Raw genomic sequence first — 6,060 nt, 5'->3', positions numbered from 1 at the left:
TTTATTAGTGGTAAAAATATGAGTCCCCCATGCGTCCATTGGCGGCAAGCCGAACCTCTACTTCACTCAATCATATTTCTTACACGGTGTGCGGATCGAAACTAAACAGATCGAAGGTGAAGCACGTGGTCCCTCCGGTGCGAAACATTATCCGCGTTTCGCTTCGCCTCCGTAGTTTTACTTTAGTTTCGTCCCGAAATAGTTTTGAACCCGATTTAGTTTCGACCCTGAGTTTAGCTCCCCGGATTTAATTCCATTTCGTTTCCTTTCTACATTTCGCTCCCAAGGGAACGAAACTATTGAAATTTTACTGGTTTTTGACTTTCGTTTAGTTTCTGTTGCCATGTGACCGATGTGTTGCTTTATGGGATCGCATCTGATCCCGACCATGATGGAAAGGGGGATGAAACTGCCTTGCCTAACGCGCGCGTCTCCGCCCACCTATCGCCGCTGCTCCGTCTTCGCGTTCTCCTTCCGTCTCCTCCCTCGCACCGCCTTCCTGGAGAGCGAGCGATAAGACGAATTTGACGACTCCTCCATCCACTCACGCACTTTTTTTTATCCCCCCCCCCCTCGAGGGTTTTTTTTCATGCTGCTATCGGCCGTCGTTCCATCCACGCGCGCAAAAAACATGTACTTTGCACATTTGAATTCTTTGAATTTATCTTCTTAGGCTCGAGATTCTTCAAGGCAACGGCAGACCATCGATATTGTGCTTTTTTCGTATTGCATTCTATTTTGCTACGAAATCTATCTGAATGCACCCGCACATGTACAGTTTAAATACGTTTTTTAAAAATATTTTCTCATTTCTAACTTCTCTTTTCCCCACCCCTAATGGGGCCGGTATTTATAATTAGTTGTTATCTGCTTACCAAAATTTTATGCACATTTGTACTAAATTCTAAATTTAGTATAGAGTTCATCCTATTACAAAATATCTATTGCTATAAGGCACTAAAAATATTTTATACAATAAGCGGCAATGTGCCTCAAGAAATAGACAGACATATCATTCGGGAATTCTACATTACTGTTAATTTTTCCCATCACAATTCATGCCTGCATTACTTGTTAAAAAGTTGCAATACCACATGAAAATTTCAAATTACACAAAGGGAGTATATTTTAAAAGTTAACTTACTCTGCAATAGGAAAATGTGGCTTTAATATTGCCTTTTGGGAAAAATGTTTTCTTGTTGGTTCAAAATGAATTTAAGATACCAAAACGTTACGCTGGATGACACCTTAATGTCTCTAAAATAAAATTATTATTTTTTTGGATAGAGGAAAATGCTGAAAAAGATCCGCCTACCCTGAAAATTTCAATAATATATCGATGCAGTTTTAAACAAGTATTACGTCACGAAAAAAGCCGAGTGGAGCAGTGGTGATGCGTCCTCATAAGGGCTTTATCCCCTTTAACTTTCTCTCCCCGTGGCAAGTGGGAGATAGCACCTCTGACCTGGCGCCCGCCCAACAACCCACCCATTGGTGATTTTGGCTCTGCGTGAAAGAGCCCATGCCGACCGCCGACCCGTCATCGTTACCGAGGCAATTACGACGCAGTAACCGCTTATAAGATATTTGAGCGGAAAACCTCACTCTGTTCATTTAACGTGATGGGGTCTTTAACGCAGATCCTAAATCGCAGTTCATCAAATAATGCGAAGGATGGAAGGGAGGGATAGGTTTTCATTAAATTATTCTACCGATTAAGGTATGATTCCTTGGACCTTTTAAGAATTATTCCCCCTCCCTCAATGGATGGGATTCCTCTTCAATTCACAGTGAGGTCTACCCCCTTTTATTTTGTTATTCCTATTATTCTTTCCTCTCCCTCGTTTACCCAATATTCTACCCTCTAACACTGTTTTAAACATTCCCTCCCCGCTCAGCACTCGCTCCATCCGAACCTTATGTCTCCTTTGTATCTAATCTAGAAGCCTTCTCTCGTCACCCATCATGTCCAGCACTTTGTCTTTCCTTCTCCTCTCCGTCCATTTCACCCTCTCCATTCTTCTCCACACCCACATTTCCAATTGCCTCAAGTCTTCTCTCATCCTCCCTCCTAAGTGTCCACGTTTCCGCACCGTAAAGTGCTGCACTAAATATCAGACTCTCCTTCACTGGCTTTTTCTTTATCACTTTCTAATAAAACGATCCTCTCATTAGCTCCTTCCTGTTCATGAAAGCTTCCTTTGCTAAAGCGATTTTCTTTTTTATGACTTTATGCTGTATCCGTTTTCCGCTGATGTGCTGCCCAAACAGTTGAATTGCTCCATCTGTTCAAGTCTTTCCGAAGTCGGCCATTTTCTCACACACTTAGATAATAAAAGGAATTGCGAACGTTGCCGCCCACTTTTAATGAGTTGGTGACGTCTTTTGGTTTCTGGTTCGTTTACTTGTGCAGGGAGGATCTTTCGTTGAGTGACGGAATCGTTCAGAAGATTGCAAATAATATGATTAACACAAGACAGCAAAGTGACTGAGGAGCAGCGAAATAGCTTCGATGCACTTGGCGTGACTTAGTCGACATACATGTGTATCGAAAGGATCTACGACCGTCGATTTTTCTTCGCGAACGCCTCAAAAAGATGGCGAGCGGTATAAAAAGGAAAAATATGGGTCTATTAATTTTTTCAATGTGTATCACAATAGAAAGTTCTTCACTTGTTTTATTCTGTAGAAAATAGCGCGTGGTTATTCATGAGCAAAATTTTCAATTCGTTCCATGAGATATCTCATGTTCCTAAAATTAAACAGATTTATAATTAAAGGGGGTAACTTCGTAGCCAAGAGGGTAGAGCGCATGGCTATTGATCGAGGGGTCCTTGGTTCAAATCCTGGCCGAAACCTTTGGACACCTTCAAACAAAAATCCTCGAGGTGTGAAGAGGCCCAGACAAGGGAATTAGCTTAAGGCTGGAAGGCGATACTTGGTGACAGGAAACATAATGAAGATACACTTTTGTATGTTCAGGTAAAAAGGTGTACTTTCTTGAGCAGTTAGGAATTTTAAGAGCATTTCGCAACAAAAATGTACGGGTGGTAAACGACCTTTTGTACCCCTCCCACTCCTCTCCTTTATTATCAGTTCTCCTGGACTCAGCAAGTAAACCCACTGACCTTGAGGAACCTATTTCCTCGTTAGCTCTTCCCCCTCCCTCCATCACCACCTCCTCCCTGTCTTAACCTAACTTAACCCCCCCTCTCTAAGGTATATATAAGCTCGCAAATTTTTGTATATTCACCTTGATAATTACATAGTGTACTGTCGAAACCTGGGTCGGTTATTAAAACTCTTGTGGAACATACAAAAGTGTATCTTCATTCAAGTGTATTTCCTAAGGGAAATAGCCCCTGAACACTGAATGTGTGACATTCACACGCATAATTCACAACGCCAGGATGACTTATCCTCTGATTTTCTCTTAACTATTAAAAGCTACGGTCACAGATCCAAGTGTTCTTCAAAACGGATCATATTTATCACTAGCCGTGACAACCACGGCCGTCTCGGTAAAAAATCAACGATGACTGTGACTTAACCTAAGCGCCTCGCAAACGAAATGTATTGCTACGTAATGGAGTGCATGATTTTCCGATGCGTGCGAATTTGCAACATAACATCAGTAGGCGTAGGTAACTCGCACACTACCTTCGGGCAAATTTCTGTCTGCATGCCAGCCAAACACCGTGGCAAGGACGAAACCGTCGATATTAAGCTCGATGATGCCAGTCGACTGATGACAACTTTCGTCCGTGTGTCGACGTCGTGCCCAGTTCAAGGAGGAGATGATAATGAGATGTGGCCGTCTTATTAAAGACAGTGAATGCGACACACAGCGCCGCCCGCCGATCGTCATCTGTCGCTCTTGAATTAAGCGCAATCGAAATGCAGACATGATATGCCGAGCTCAACAATCACGCAGTCAGCCAGACGTCTTCACCCCTCCGCCTCTTTTATCTGCTCCCATCAACCCCCGCTGCAACGCTGCTGCGACTTCAATTGTCAACCAAGAGGGGCCAATCTGTTTAAGCATCGTTTGCGAGCGGAGGGCCCGACTGGTTGGATTTGGGCCAAGGGAGGCTGTGTGGGCCTCCTCCGCTCAAGCCATCCATGCAGCGACGTGGAGTGCAGCGAGCAAGGAGGAATTACGTTACGACGAGATGCGTGTGCACACAGAGCGGGAGAATGCTTCACGCACGGCGAGGAATCTGATTGGCGAGAGTATCACGCCGTTGTCCAATGGTGACGGAAATCCCTCCACGGAAACCTCTCGTCGTAGTTGGCGGGGAGCATTGTACGCATGGCTCTCGTAGGAAGTTATTTCTTCTTAAGACCCATCCCTACCGCTCGACTGATCTTATTTTTTAACTCGCTTAAAACATAAGCTGTCGTGTTGACATTTTCAAGGTAAGTAGCGAAGACGTAAGCCAACATTTTTCTCACTCTCTCAAATTTGAAAATCGTACGACAGTATTCTCAGATTCTTATATATTGCATTTGAAAAACAGGAAATGTAGGCAAAGACACATTGATATATCCGCAAACCTTCGCTACTAAACCCGAAAATATTGAGATGATAGCGTAAGTTTTAAGGATTGATGAGTGACTGATAAGAAAAAATTACGTCCTCTTGAAAGGGAGGTATGCATCATTTGAAGATGAAGTATCAGTCTCTTGACAGATCGTGCAATTCTTGATTACCTGACGCACTTATTACTTTAAATACATTCCAAGCCTACCGTGAGAACGGTTGAGAGATCCATTAAGTTTGCCATGGAATAAAATCCCTCTCTTTCTCGTTCACCATTTTTATTAATATCGATTACTATAGTTTTAAAAATAGAGTTTTTCGATCCGTCTCCTACTTCTCGAGCTATTCGCGGCGAAATGTCGACGGACGAAATGTCTAAACAGAATTTCATTTCGGTATTTCCTATTGGAGAGCCTAAGCGATTTAGATTCTTCACTGTATCGAAAGCTTGCCTGAAAAGTCAATAACTTCATCGACCCTTTCCGCGCGCAATCACTTTTGCGCTACTTCTCAACCTCGCTCGTCCGTCTCATGTGGTTCGTAAACACTCTAATGAGCGATTCTTTCCGTTTAGGATCGGGTTTCTTTGAGCGAATTAAAGAATCAGAACTTAAATGTTATCAGAACTTAAATTAAATGTAATAATACATATTCTATGGCCAAATGCAAAAGTACTTTGTTGAAAACTTATATTTATAATAACATGTACGGTAAAAGGTTGCTAAAAGCCCCTAAAGTTGAAGTTGAAACTTGTAACATAAATGCTATGCTCTCAATGTGCCACATGTTGTATTGAATATCTGGAACCTTCTGACTAGCCATATGGCTTAGAAGGACCAAGTTTGTATATGCAAATAAAGGCAATTATTATTTTTTTTAATTGCTCTTTCGGGTCGGAGTGAACGACCTCACTGCCTGTATGAAAGCGGTAGTCTGAGGTTTTATCTTGTGGAATCATTCAGTCATGATGATGGAGGAAAACAACTCTTCAGTAATTTTCAACACTTAAATCAAACATGCACCGACCCAGGTTCCAACGGATAACCTTCTTTATGACTATGACGTGTTGGAACCTGGATTGGTGTCTGTTTGATTCAAGAGAGTAAAATTAACGAAGAAGAAGACTTCCATCAACTTATTTGCCTGTATCTCAAACTTGAAACTTTTTCCTCGAGATTTCCTCAGGTGTAAATATTTCATGTTTGAGAAACAGCCAAATGTTTTTAAGGCTCTGTCGTATGTACGCTGAAAATTTTGGACAAAGAGGAGTTCCTTACTATATAATGTGGTCTCCAAATAGCATCTCAAAAATTACGCTGTACGCATGTTAGAGCTTTCGAGAAGATAAATAGCTTGGTTTAGAGGATTATGCTTTTTTTAATCAATTCATCATATTAAATTTCAATGTCCACAAAGTGAGCTCATTGGCAATTAATCTTACCAACATAGATTGATCATGGCACGAGGGTCATATTTTTAATTTACACGCTGTTGAATCAAATCTATGTTTTTGGCAT

Source organism: Ischnura elegans, chromosome 3 (genome assembly GCF_921293095.1).
Source record: "Ischnura elegans chromosome 3, ioIscEleg1.1, whole genome shotgun sequence".
In the NCBI taxonomy this organism is placed as follows: Eukaryota; Metazoa; Arthropoda; class Insecta; order Odonata; family Coenagrionidae; genus Ischnura; species Ischnura elegans.
This window is presented reverse-complemented; position numbering follows the sequence as displayed.